The sequence below is a fragment of the Talpa occidentalis genome, unplaced genomic scaffold, assembly GCF_014898055.3.
Source record: "Talpa occidentalis isolate TD23 unplaced genomic scaffold, MPIMG_talOcc4v2.1 talOcc4.10, whole genome shotgun sequence".
NCBI lineage: Eukaryota > Metazoa > Chordata > Mammalia > Eulipotyphla > Talpidae > Talpa > Talpa occidentalis.
In genome coordinates this window covers 37,191,507-37,205,799 of record NW_023600993.1, presented here as the reverse complement: position 1 = coordinate 37,205,799, position 14,293 = coordinate 37,191,507, and the positions used below count along the sequence as shown (strand labels likewise).

Genomic DNA, 14,293 nt, shown 5'->3' with positions numbered 1-14,293 from the left:
GCCTACCTTCCAGCTCTCTGTCACACCAGAGCAGCTGCTACTCTTTAGAAGCCACTGGAGGGAAAACCACAACCACAGCAAACCCTGGTCCCAGCCCCAAGCTGCAGAGCCACAGCGCCATGAGGAGGGGGACCAGTGGGATGTGAGGGCCGCTCTGAGGTAAATCAGCAGTAACCCTAGGATCAAGTCACCCAGCTTCAACTGCCTAATACTAAAACTAGGCCACAGGTCCTGGTAGAGGTTCTACCACCACTACCTCCTCCAGTGCACTGCCAAGACCCCAGGAGAGAGACAAATACCATGAGCTGGCATCCTCCACCCATGCATTGCTTTCATCAACCCTGAGGGAGGTACTGAGCTCTGGTACACAGATCCCCCCTGCACAGGGGAGCCATACTCACCCACTCACAATGTCTGAACACCTGGGAGAAGGTCAGGGGGTAAAGAAACAACACAAAAGCAAGGTGTGCTGACTATTTATAGCCCCCCATGCAAATAGGCCGGGGCCCACAGGCCCCAAAGGAAGGCCACTGGCTCAGCCTGACATGGCTGCTATATAGGGCCATGGAGGTAGCAGAGGCTAACCCCACGCACAGCTTTGTGGGGAGCAGTTCCTTGGTGCCAGCTGCCTATGGGTTCCTATTCTCTATTCTTCTGCCTCTCCAGTTCACCGTTCTAGCCTCTAGCAGAAGCAGCCCTATGAACAGAAAGCACTGGTTTCAGAGTCAAACAGGTCTGGGTGTGAATCTCAGCACCCCCACTTATAAGAAGGATGTTTTTTTTTCTGAGGGCAACATACCAGATTAACTGTATAATGACATTAATTTACTTTATCCCCACGCTAATGAGGAAACAGGCTCAGGGAGGCTAAATGTCTTACCCTAAGTCACAAGCCAATAAGTGGTAGAAGAGGATTTGAATCTAGCCCTGCCTGATGTTGCAGCTCATATTCTTTCTGGTATATCATGTCAGGAAGAAGAGATAAAGGGAAACGGGTAGAAGTGGAGACATAAATGTGACAGGCATAGTACACACAAACATACTCAAGAGGACAGAGGAAATGATAGAGAGGTAGGGGATCTGGAGACAGGCACCCTGTGTATGACCAGAGTCTACCCATCCACCCCCCTCCAGGCTGCTCACGGGTGTGACCTTGAGGATTCCCTTCTCCTCTGTATAACAAGGTGGTACAGGCCCCTGAACGGCTACAATCCCCTCCCTAAATCCCAGCCCCTCTGGCTAATGTCCAGTTCTGAAAATCTGGGAAAGACTTGATGATATTGGATACCAGCCCCAGGAGATGTGGGCTGCTTCGCATCCTGCCCTGCACCAGCAGCCAAGGGTAAGGAAAGGCAGTGCTGGCCGGGCCAGAGCAGGCGGGTCCCTTCCTCCGGGGCAATAGAAACCTGCTCCCAGCCAGTCCAGGGCAGTGGGTGGGGCCCGACCTCCAAGTGACCAGTGACCTTGCTGGTCACAGCTCCTAGGGCAGGGACGGTACACATGTTGCACATCTATACTTGGGCACGTGAGCATTTCCCAGCAAAGGGAGCAGGGGTAGGGGGTGGGAACATGGCCTAAGGGGTGCCAGCAGGAACAGGAATGTATTTTCTAATTTTTCCCCAACCATCACGTGTAACTTGTTTGATGACTTTAACTTTGTTGAAGGTGAAAAATATACCCAACAAGCAAAAATATCTCCAAGTAATGGCCTTTATAGACTGACATCCCCACCACCATTCTATTTTTTTTTTTTTTTTTAAGATTTATTTATTTATTTATACAAGCACTGGGTACAGTCGGAAGCGCGGGAGGGTGAGAGAATTCACCAGAGCCAGAGCGGGGAGCAGAGCAGGCAGACTGACGAAGTACACTGCTGAGGGGAGCAGCGGGCGGCAGGAGAGGTCTGCGCGCCATGTGGGACCCTCGCCAGTGGCCAGGGATGAACTGGCGTTGCAGAAGCTGCAGGCAGCTTCGCAACCCAGCAGTCAACTGCTGCGCCACTGGGGAGGACCCCCCCACCATTCTGTATAGAGGGGAAATAAAGGACTAGGTCCTGCACTGAGGGTCCCTGGTCCCCAGATCCAGCCTGGTCCCCTCCACCCCAATTGATTCTGGCATTTGATTCTGCCTCAGCGGCCTCAGAGTGATGTTCCCCTGGGCAGAGAAGTACAGTGGGGTACAAGAAGAGACCTTGGCCAGGCTCCTGGGAAGTATGTGCAAAGGTAAAAGGAGGCTCCCTTAGAAACCAAAGGGGGTGGACCAAGGTAAGAGCAGAGTAAGAGTGAGTTGAGGGCCTCCCCGGTGGGTGGTGCAGTGGTTGAGCGCTGGGCTGCAAAGCTGCCCGCAGCTTCCCCAGGCCACCAGCGAGGGTCCCACATGGCGCACAGACCTCTCCTGCCGAGCTCGCTGCTCCCCTCAGCAGTGTCTGTTCTGCTCCCCGCTCTGGCTCTGGTGAATTCTCTCACCTTCCCGCGCTTCTGATTGTACCCAGTGCTTGTATAAATAAATACATAAAATCTTCAAAAAAAAAAAAAAGTGAGTTGAGCTCCACTGAGGACCCTGGTGAATCTGGGGTATGGTGCCCTTTAACAGGCCCTGAGGAAGTGGGGATGAACTCTCCCAGGCAACTCTCTCCTACACACATCTGCCCCATTTGGAGGCTGGCTCCTGCCACCTCCCCAAGAAAGGTACAGTTGGCTGCTAGTCAAGACTGGGTGGCAGGGGCAGCAAGGTGTGTACGTAGGTCCTCCTAGGGTTGCAGACCTTGCCTGGGCAGGAGCTTGGGGGCTAGCCTGCACTGGACTTGAGGGATTAATGAAGGAGAAGGCATGTGAGGCCTGGGCAGGGGTAGGGAAGGAGAGAGACAGTGTGATCTGCAGAAGGGGGCAGGGCCGGCCCTGCCAGAGTTGCAGCAGAGCTGGGTGTGGCAGAAGCTGATGGGCTGGGCAAGCAGGCGGTGGCGCCTTGGCTGGAAAGCAGGCCTCCCCAGACAGCCTTCCCAGATGGAAGCAAGTCAAGGCGGCAACAGGGGTTTCATAACCCAGAAAATGGGCTCAGCGAGAGGGTAGGCAATGGGGGAGGGGAGTGCTGAAGAGACCCTTCCAGGAACCCTCCACCAGAGCCCATGCTGAGCCTTCATGTGCCCAGCTGTCCTGGGAGGAGGACAGCAGTGATCTCAGGTCAGAGTCTGGTTCCAGAGCAGGGGATGCTCCTCGCATCGGCTTCTCCCTAGGACTAGCAGCTCATCTCCCAGCTGGAGTCCCTCCTTGCCCGCCTCCTGTAGCCATGCAGAACCACCGCAACCGTGGACTCTCCTCCCTTTCTCCAGTGATCCCTCCCACCTGTGATCACTCCTGTTCCTCCCCCACCATTCTCCCCATAGTTTGGAACCTCCTAGGCTCCTGCTTGAAGAAATTCCACACCTCAGTTGGCCCAAGTCTTGGCTCTATGAGCACGGGCTCCCTGTTTTTGCATATGCTGCTCCCGCAGCCAGAATGCCTCCCTAGTTCCTACCTACCCTTCTAGACAGCTCTAAGGGCCAGCCCTGGGAAAGCCTTCCCCACACCCCAGGAAGCCAGCTGCTCTCCTACCCCAGTTGTCCCCACAGGTACGCTGTGCAGGTATTTGGGACCTGGGTCTGTTATGGGAGGAGGTGGGGTGTCTCTGCTCTAGTTCAGTCTTCTCAGTCCTGGCTGCACATATAACAGTCCTGGGAACTTTCAACCATCCTACTGCCAGGCCCAGTCCACTGAATCCAATGGGAATCAGAGATAGGGTCCAGGCAGCGTGAGTGAAACTTTTGCAACTACAAATGGATGGTAATACCCTTAGAATCAGTGAAAGATGTGAGGCTTCCTCCCAGAAAAACACAACCATGTGGCAACATACTTCTGCACACAATAGAGTGAGGGCTATGGATCCCAAGGGCCCAGCTGGGTCACAAATCACCCCAACCCTCCTCAGACCCAGTCAGCAGCTCCACAGTGACAAGACATGTCAGGCTGCTTAGGGACAGACACATAAACATAATTACAGGGGAGGGTAAGAGCACATACCACTTGGGCAGTGAATGGGAAGAAGTAAGAGGGGCTGGGATAGAATGGGGGCTGGAGGGCCTGATAGCACAGTGAATAGGCAGGGGTGCTACAGGCCAATCCTGTCAGAGCACATGGCAAGGTCTGAGAGACCTTGGGACTCTCACTGTCATGGGCTCAGACCCACCCTTGTCAGCATATGTAGTGGGGGGACCTCCTTGGGGGCAAAGCCCACACCAGACACAAGTCTGGAGTCTAGCCCTAGGATGGAGACGCCCTAGGCATAGCCAGAGGGAGGGCTCCAGATACCTGAGGGAGGACAAAGGCTCCTTCATGGCAGAACAGAGGACAAGGGGGCCTCTATGCAGAGTTGGGATAGGGGTACGTCAGGGCTTCTCCCAGAATAACCACACACATGTGCACATTAAGGCACACCCACCAACCTAAACACACAGTTACACACGGGGCGCACTGCATGCAGTTGGACACATGCCACGGATACACACATACTCCTAAGATGACTCAGTGACACACACTGAGAAACACCTCCACTCACTGGCTCTCACATGTCAGTCCTCTGGGGCCCACACAGACCACACAGGACATAGCACCCATGTGCATTCTCTAGCACAGAGAGTGTGTGCGATAGGATACCATGAACACACAGGCACAGAGACACTGCAGGCCCACTTGGAGATAAACACACAAGTCTGAAAGGACCCACATATGCCGGACTAAGGTTTGGCATGAGCAAAGTTCAAATGAGACCCTGGGGCACAATGGCAGGGGAGGGATGGGGGAAGGGCAGCTGGTGTCAGGCAGGCTGGACATCTGCACTGAGAGAGGGGGAGAAAGTTCCTCAGGCCCAGAGCAAAGTACAAAGTCTGACTCCCTGCCCACCTGTCTAGGAGGAAGTCGGTGGAGGCTGAGGATGAGGCTGGAGGTCACAGGTGGCAGTCACAGGCCTGGTGCACTGGAGAAGGGAGCGTTTGCATCTGTGTGGGTAGGGGTGGCCCTGGGAAGATCTCACACATGACCTCCATAGTCACTTGCAGAAACTGACAAAGAGGTGAAGCAGTTCACCAGAAGCCACAGAGCCAATGGGGCAGCTCCTGGGAGTGGGAAAGGCTCCTCCATCAGCCCCTACAGAGATGGGCCCTGAGTCCACACCTCACCCTTCTCCCTGCACCCGCAGAGGCTCCCTCCTAGAGTCTCCAAGATTTTCCAGATTGTTGACAATAATCGCCTTGCTTGGGAGAAAGTGAGATGGACACCTAAGGCTTTTGCCTTGGGCCACATGAGGCAGCAAACAGAGGAACTGGAAAACAGGAGTCTGGGAGTGCGTCCCTGGTCACACTGGGTGCCCTGCAAGCTGGATCAAGGTGCTCTGGCATTCTCATCTCTGAAAGGGCAGGATCCTGCCCTGCCTGGGAGGATGTGCAGAGTTCAGGATCTGGCACCGAAGCAGCCACCACTGTCATCCTCACACCTGGCCCTCTCCCTACTGGCCCCATCATCAATTTCTAGTTGTCTCTAAGCCAACTAGAAACTTTCAAACTTCTTTATATCAGTGGTAAAGGGCTCTCTCAAGCCATTCAGCCCTTTGCTGTCTGCTGAGTGGATGAACTGAGGATGAACTGAGCACAGGTAGCCTGAGTCCACTGGCCATCCCTCTCCAGGCCTGAGTCTTCCTGCCTTGACGATGGAGATTTCTAAGCTTTCTCGCGCTCTAATATTGGAAGACCTGGTTATCCTCCTATTTTCACCCCACCCCCGCTGGAAGCCCAGCCCCCAGTGCCACAGCCCACACCAAGCAGACATTTGATCCAGTCTTAGACCTTGGTGACTGGCTGCTCCACTCAGCCTGTTTACCCAACACAGCCATAGACATGATCCAAAGCTTCCGGAGTTGTTGTGAAAACAGTGGCTCAGCCACCACAAGCCTGCCCTCCTGGGCACTTTGGCAGGGACTTTCGAGGGACAGCCAGGCTGGCCCTGTACCCAGGGCCTCTGTGACTTCCCCAGCATGGCCTGCTAAACCCTCCCCTTGCTGATTCAGCTTTACATGCTGGATCTTGACTCTTCGGTGTCCACTCTCAGTCCAGAGCCTCCAAAACTCCAGGTTCATGGACCCACCTGCATCCTCAACCTCATCACTCTCTAGAGGTGCTCAAAAATGTGCAAACCAGACCTACTGATGTTCCCCCAGGCAAGTGCCCCTCATCCCCTAGCAGTACCAGCTCACCCAGTTGCTCAGTCAGACACCTGAGGGTGAATAGGGGGGGGGGTATGTTTCCATCCACACCTTCTGCCTCATCCAGCAATGCTATCATTTCTGCCTCTACAGTCTATCTTAAAGTCCTCTCTTTCCTCCCGCTGCCCCATCCTGGCCCCATCACTTCCCCTGCCTCACTACCTGCCTGCTTAGGCCCACATAGTCCCTCTGCCCCACATAGTCCCTCTGTCCCAGCAACTGGATGGCCTTTTAAGACAGTAAAGCAGATCTCAGCAGTCACCTCCTCCTCTTGCCCCCACCTCCAAGCTTCCAGCATTTCCCTTTTCCCCTCTAATTTTCCCCCAGACTCCTCTCCCTGGGCTACCCCACCCAACCTGCCCCCATGACCTCCCTCCCAACTCTGTCCCAGGCACAAGGGTGCCTTTCAGTTTCCTGAACAGACAAGTTCCTTCCCACTCAGGGGCTCTGCACTTGCTGTTCCATCTTCCCCCTCTCCCAAAATACACACTGGCTCCTCAGATGGCCACTTGCTAATTTGCCCATTTCACAGATGAGGCAATGGAGGCTCAAAGCAGTCTAGTCCCTGGCTCAAGAATACACAACCACTTAATATCAAGCAAGGATTCAAACCTGATGCTTGTGGGAGTTCTGCTCCTAATCCTTCAGGATGCCCTTACACTCCCAGCCCCGGGCTCTGTCAAGCCCCCTGCCCCAGCAAACTACACCACCATCATTACCACTCTTTAACACCTAAAGCCCCTAGCTTCCTAATCCTGCATAGTGAAGGCTAAAGCTCAGCCCAACCCTCACTGGACTGACCTCCTGTGCATCCTCAGGATAGGCAGGTCCCTGCCACCAGTTGTTATGAGTCAAGAATGTATCTATATGGATGTGAGGACTTCCAGCTCTCCACCCCCACCCCCACCTCAGCCTCCATCAGCCCCAGACGTCCGCCCCCTTCCCCAGTCCAAAGGCTGACTCCAGGGGCTTGAAGTGTAGGCAAGCTGGCAGGAGGGCTCACCATCCACCCCCTCATCGCCAGCTTCAGCTTCTCCAAGCCCAGTGTCCTGCAGGGGGCCAGAGCAGGGGAAGGGGCCCAGGGGAGGCCTGAGGGGGCAGCAGTCAGCTGCAACTGCCTTTCCTTCCCTGCATCCATTTGTCATGAGATCTATTTTCTCCCTCTGAAAGGGAGTGAGGGGGAGAAGAGCAGGAGGGGACTGGGCCAATGTGTGGGCACAGCTGCTCCACCCTGGAGCTCCTCTTCTCAGAAGACACGGAGCCTTTTGAACCTCCAGAACTTCCCCACCTGCAGCACGGCCACTAGCAGCAGAATGAGGGGAGGGGAAGGAACTGGCTTCTCAGCGGTCTCTGTAGCCACCTGGCCCTGTGACACTGGCCAGTGCCCAGGCCATCAGACAGTAACAACCCCACATCCATCAGTAACACTTGCATAAAAAGCTTTATATAACTATAGTTTCTACTCTTTAAGCATTAACAATGTGCCAGGTCCCGTGCTAACTACTTTGCATACAAGATCTGTTATTTCTGCCACAGACCCCATCAAGGTGGATGCTATTTTTGTCTCCTTTGAGGGAGAAACTGAGGTACTGGGCACCAAAACCACTTGCCCAGGTTTATTCACACAGCTGCATGGAGCCGCTTAATCACAGCAATGCAGCCCAGTTACTTCCACTCACACACAGGGCCATGCCAGCCAGAGCTAACACTCTGAGCCAGGCTAACAGTTAGTTTGGAGCAAGGGACGGATTGGAGTGGTGGGGCTGCAGGGGACTGCATGGCCTCGCCCCCTTCACCCCACATCTTGAGCTAATGTCAAGACCTGGTCAGCCCTGGCTGTGGAAAGCCTGGACAGTTAGCCTAATCCACTGGCCAGACATGCTCCCCTCGCAGGGAAGGCTGGGGCGGGGCGAGTCACAGAGGGCTGGTCAGTCCTACTCCAAAACCACTTCCTGGGCAGCCCAGAGGAAATGAGCCTCCGGAAACGCCTCAGATGGATAGGCCTCTCCCCTGGGTCCAGGCCTTAGAATGTGCACAGAGGGCCCTAAGAGAAGTATCCTGCCAGCTTGCCAGAGTCCAGCAGCTCCACTTCCAGGCACGGATGCTGCACAGAACAAAGGAGCTGATAGGCTCCCCAATGCCTGGAAACACCTTGGTCCTCTGACCACAGACAACAGCCACAAAGAGTACTGGCACCTCCCTACATCCATGCCCTCTATCTCCAGTGCCAAGTACTGGTCAGGCTTGTGCCTAGGCCAGGCAGACTGGATAACTGGTGAATGCCTGGGCAGAGCCCAGGTGAGGTCCAGCCTCCTGGAACACCTGTGGTCACAGCCACACCTCAAACCTTGCCCTCTGTGCCAGATGCAGGCTGGCGGTGACTCTGTCCAAGGAACCCCCTTCCTGACCTAGAATGAGCATAATGCGGTGAGTAAGGACAGGAACCTGAGTGTACAGATGACTGTGTGTATGCGTGTCTGAGCGTGCCTGTGGACACCTGTGAATGTGTGTGCACACGGTTGGTGTGTGCGTGGGCACTCGTGAGTCTGCGGGCACGGGGGCTTAGGGCAGCCTCAGCTTCTGCCTCCTTATGTGAGTATGCCTATGTCTATGCTGGCTAGATCGCAGATGCTGGAGAGCTGAAAGTGGGCTGGCTCCAAGGCTAACTCATTGAACTTCTTAAGGGGTGAGGCTCCGCGCTCGGAGGGTATAACCTCCCAAACTCAGTTAGCAGAGGCTCTCAGTCAGCCTCCTCCCCACTAGATTTGGGGGTAGGCTGAATAAACAGAAGACCTAATGAAAACCCTGCCTTTGTTCACCCCCACTCTCAGACCCATAGTGAGGGATCTGACCTCCTAGCCCCTTCCTCCCCCAGAATTAGGTTCAGGGAGCTCAGCCCCTAGCAAGATTCATTGCCCAAGATTTGTAGGTATCTGAGCCAGTAAGGAAGGGGGTGGTGTTGATCGGTCAGAACTTCTGGAGGAAAGACAACCTTTGCCACCCTTCCCTACATCTCTCCCTAGGTTCCAGGTGTCCTAAGCAACCCCTTCCACTATCCCCCCTTCCACTAGCCCACTCAGTGGGCTCTGGACATATAATGGGTACCTCACAGGGCTGTTTTCATTGCAATGGGGACTAAAGGAGGCAAAGATCATGCCAAAGGAAAGAATGTTTAGATTTATGAAGGGCCTTCCTTAGCATTCTTTAGAGACTATCCAGCTCATTATGAATCTAGGGGCTGAGGAGGGGGATTAATAGGCCCTCCTCTGGCCTCAGAGAGGCTGAGGAAATGAGGGGAACCAAAGAAAGTACAGTTGCATCAGGAGCTGGGAGACCTCATCCCATTGCCAACTCTGTGTCCAACCCACTGGGGGCCCAGGGTAGACCTGCTTCCCTGTGGAAAACAAGGAGCAGGATAAGGGGCCATGGAAAAGCTGATACACCCACCCTCAAATCTTGGCTCACATACCACCTTCTCTCTAACAGCAAAGTGTCACCACTCCTTAGCCCCAAACCACCAGGGGTCCGGGCCTCTGAGCTCCAAAGTCAGTCTTCTGAGGGTAGGAAGCCAGTTTCAGGCAGAAGGCACCCTCAAAGGAGGCACCCTCAAAGACAGGGCAACTGCTGCCTCCTCTGGGAACCCAGGTTCCATAATTAGACCAAGGGCTCTACACGCTCCTGCCCGACACTGGGAAAAAGGGGATGGGACCAAAGAGGAAGACCTCCCTTGGACAAAGTCCATCTGCATAACAGGGCTCTTCTCACCTGGGGCCGCCAGGTCCCCTTGCCTGTAGTCTGCCTCCTGCAGCCTTCCACCACACAGGACAGGAGAAGTAGCTTCACCACCCTCACCCAGGACAATTCCTAGTCAACCTGCAGGAACAAGAGAAAAGAGCTGAGCTGGGTGCCACCAAACAGGCTCTCCCCATCGATCAGTCTTGGCATGGCTGACACAGGACTGGCCCAGCCTCATCTGGCTCAGAGACCACAGCCTCTCTGGACTTAGCTATTGTTCTATGAAATGAGGCCGTGGGTCCAACTTTCCTGGACATCTGCTGTGTCTATTCTGTGTGTGTTCTCTCTCTCTCTCTCTCTCTCTCTCTCTCTCTCTCTAAGTATCTCAGCCTTCAGAGCATTTTGAGACTGGTGGGGAGGCCTAGAGACATAGCAAGAAAGCTGTTTCTAATCCCCCAGTCTGTGGAAGGTTTCCCTATGGGCTTGGGAGACCTAAGGTGCCATCAATAGCACCACCATGTGAACTAGGGCAACTCCTATGAACCTTGGTTGATCTTATCTTTAAAGGGGAGAGGATATATGTCCTGATGTGGTGTACGAGCTCCTGTTCCTGAACTCACAGGCAAAGTGAGTTCAAGTGAATTGGAGGTGCCAAGTGAATAGTGACATTTTTTGTTCCTTGTTTTGTACCTCCTTGCCCAGGTGATTCTCACATGATTGTTGTGCCCATTACACAGTGAAAAAGCTGAGGCCCAAGGGACCCTAGAAGGAATGGCAAAGGCAGCAAGGTGCCCTGGGGCTCCTAGTGAAAAAGCCTGAGCACATTTTCTACAGAGCAGAAAAAGATCCACCTCCCCAGATATGAGCCTTCCTCCAGCTGAAGACCCCCATCACCACTCCCTGGGGGCTGAGGTACCCTCAGGCTTTATCTTTTTGTCTGTGCTTTAAATTATTTCTAATTTTAATTTAAACTCCAATTAGCTGTGCCAGTTAAATGGTGTCAGTGGCCTACAGTCACAACTCTGAAGCACCCCCACCACCACTCCTCTCTCCCCCAACACTACTGCTGAGATTGTGGGGGCGGATGGGGCATCCTGTGGGCTACGCAGAGTTGACTGCTAGTGGGGTCTCTATCACCTGTCTTCTCCCCAGTAAAGAGTGTGGTCAAGCGGATGGAGGGCAGTGGATACACAGCAAGTAGGAAATTGGGTTGTAGACCATCTGGGCTTGTCAGCCCCAGCTCCCAGAAGAATGAAGAGAGTATACAAATAAGATTTAGCGTGTGCTAAGCTCTCACTGGGTACCAAAGCTGTGCTAAGGGACCTCTAACCCAGAACCTCTAGTCATCACAATAACCTTCATTCTGCAGATAAAGAAACTCAGTGTCAGAGAGATCTAGTTCTGGTCTCTTGTTCTTTTTTTTTTTTTTTTAAGATTTATTTATTTATTTATACAAGAACCAGGCTACAGGCCAGATGCACCAGAGACAGAGCGGGGAACAGAACAGGCAGACTGACAAAATACACTGTTGAGGGGAGCAGCGGGCAACACAAGAGAGGTCTGCAGCGCCATGTGGGACCCTCGCCAGCCAACTGGGATCGAACCAGTGCTGCAGAGGTTGCGGACAACTTCATAGCGCTGCCCTCAACCACCTGCGCCACCAGGGGAGGCCCTCTGGTCTCTTGTTCTTAATAGGTACAGAGAGTTTTGGGGCCCAAGTCTTTCCTGAGTTGAGAGCCCAAGGTCTTCGTCACAACACTACAAAGCCTCTAGTGTCTGTCAATTTTAGGGAGTAAAGAAGGTGAGAAATGGAGACCTCCCCTTATCTCCCCAGGATCCAGAGCTAGGCTTGAGTGTGTCTGTACCCACCCACACCCTCCCACAGGCTCACGCACAAACCCTGCGGCTCTCACCTCTCCCAGTGCCTTCACCTCAGGGCACAGGCGCCACACACCTAGTTGCATCCCCTATGCTACTCACACCCACGCCCAAGCACTCTCAGTTCCCCACAATCCCAGTTACTCCCCCAGCATACATACTAGCAGTTTCATACAGTCAGACTGTGAGTGTCCCACCAGTCATATAGCTCACACCTCGGTCTCACCCCCAGTCATAGTCCTGCCACACACCAGATCCCACATACCACCCTACACCGGGTACAGCTCTCCAAACACCTCCACACATGCCTCTCTCTTTCTCATTCTCTCGCTCTGTCATTCACATTCTCACACACACACACACACACACCATCATCACCACCACCATAGCCGCCCTCTGCTGGTCTCTCCACCACACTCCAGTTCAGTCCATAGCAGGAACGAGGAAACCCAAAGGACCAGTCCCCTCCCTCGGTGACCAGCTCAGCCTGGACACAGCAGCTCAGTGGGAGAGGGGGGAGGAAGAACATGAGCACAGAAACTCACACCTGAGCCTGGTGGGCAGGCAACCTAACAGCATGGACTCCCACAATAAATAACTTGAATGTACTTATGGCCACTGGGCCACCATCACACACTTAGTGTGCAACACAGGATCCTCCAGACACACACACATGGGCACACAAACACACCTACAGAGGGAAGTGTGGTGACAAAGAACACACCAAGGCAAAGTACATATATAATTGCAAAGGGCACGCAGTGCTTCGGGGGCAATCAGGGACACACACATACACAGAAGCAAGCCATACATGTGAAAAATGACACACGGGGCAAGTCCCAGACACAGTGACAAAGAGCACACAAGTAAACACAGACACAACATACCTTCATGCCCAGGCGACTCAGCAGGAGACAGAGTCCATGCAAACAGGGTGGGCGACAGAGAAGGGAAATCCCCCCACTCATACCAAACCCCAGGTTTGAAAGTCGGGCTCGGTGGAGGGTAAGGGTGGGAAAGAGGATGGTGGAGGCTGGGGCCACGCCCAGCCTGGAGACAGAAGGACAGACAGACGGAGAGAGACAGCCGAGACTGAAAGAAGAGATCGGGCAAAGGGGAGGCGGGCGCCGCGCGGGCCGGACGAGGCAGGGACGCAGAGGCTGCAGGCGAGGCCCGGCCCGCGGGAGCGGGGGTCAGGAGAGGCGCAGGGCGGGCAGGGGGCGGCGAGCGCGCGCCCCGAGCTCGGCTTCTGGAGGACAGGATCTAGGGGGTGGCGGGAGGTGCGGTGGAAGTGGGGCGGTGGGGGCAAGAGGAGGGCGAAGGACCAGGGAGCACAGAGGGGCTGGGGACAGATGGACCGACCAGAGATTCCAGAGGGACAAGCGGGCGCTCGGAGGATCCGGGGGGCACACACGGGCGAGCGGCGGGGCCGAGAGCAGACGTGAGCAAGAGCCCCGGTCTTTACCGTTGAACACGGGCCGGACAGGCGCGGGTGGAGACTGAGGCACCGGCGGGTCCCGGCGCGCGGCTAGACTTGGGCTGGCAGCGGCTCAGTTTCTCAGTTTCGGAAACGGGAACCGAGGCGGGGGGGAGGGGCGGCGCGCCCTCCGGCGCCCCGGATCCCGCGTCGTCGGGGCCCGGCCCTCACTCACCTCCGGGGGAAGCGCCAGGCGCCCGGGGTCGCGGCCGCCGGGGTCCCGTGGCCCGCACGGCTCCGGACGCGCGATCCGGGCTCGGCGCTCGCCCGACCGGGACGGGCCCGGCGGCGGGGAGGTGCCTCCCCGGCCTCGGCACGACGGGCGGACGCCGGGGGTCGCGCGGGGGATCCGGGCGCCGCGCCTCCCGCTCCCGCGCCGCTGCACACGGAAGTGCGAGGGGGCGGGGCGGCGCGACCTCACCCAGGTGCCGGCCGGCCCCGCCCCGCCCGAGCCCGCCCCCGCCAGGGCCCGCCCCCCGCAGGCTCCGCCCCGCCCGCCGGCGCGGGGGTCCATCTTCCCGCTCTCGGGCGCCCGGCACTTAGTGTCTGGGCCTCTCAGCCTTCCCCGGCACCCCTCGCCCCGCCGCCTGCCTTTAGCCCGCGCGCCAGCCCTCGCAAGGGGCCCCGTTTCACAGCGGAAGACGCTGAGGAGCCCGACCATTCCATTCCACCCCTATCACTCCTCTCTCACTCGCGGGCCGGGAGGCGCCGGCTGGGGGTTCCCCAGCTCTAGGCGTCCACGCCCCGGGACTCCCCACCAGCCAACTGGACCGCCGCGCCCGGCCTGGCTCTTTCTCTTCCTGTTGGCTGCGGTGTAGACACGGCCGGCCTCGGTGCCCGCTGCCAGGCCGGCTGGTCCTGGCCCGGCCCCGGAGACGGAGCTGGGAAAACTCCAGGGCAGGAGGTTCTAGCTGC

At 56.0% G+C, this 14,293-nt stretch overlaps 1 protein-coding gene across 4 annotated transcripts in view; it reads right to left on the bottom strand.

The window, feature by feature from the left end:
- Positions 1-13,570, bottom strand: part of PRKCD (protein kinase C delta) — a 29,254-nt gene extending 15,684 nt beyond the window's left edge. The window contains exons 1-2 of one of the 4 annotated variants that reach the window (XM_037530628.2): positions 13,367-13,421; positions 10,054-10,161 (exon numbers count right to left, since the gene is read on the bottom strand). The gene's annotated coding sequence lies outside the window, so the exon portion shown is untranslated. Of the gene's footprint in view, positions 1-10,053; positions 10,190-13,366; positions 13,422-13,553 lie in introns of those variants that run through there. The other 3 variants (XM_037530645.2, XM_054694638.1, XM_037530638.2) reach the window with 3 other exon arrangements.
- Between the last annotated feature and the right edge of the window lie 723 nt (positions 13,571-14,293).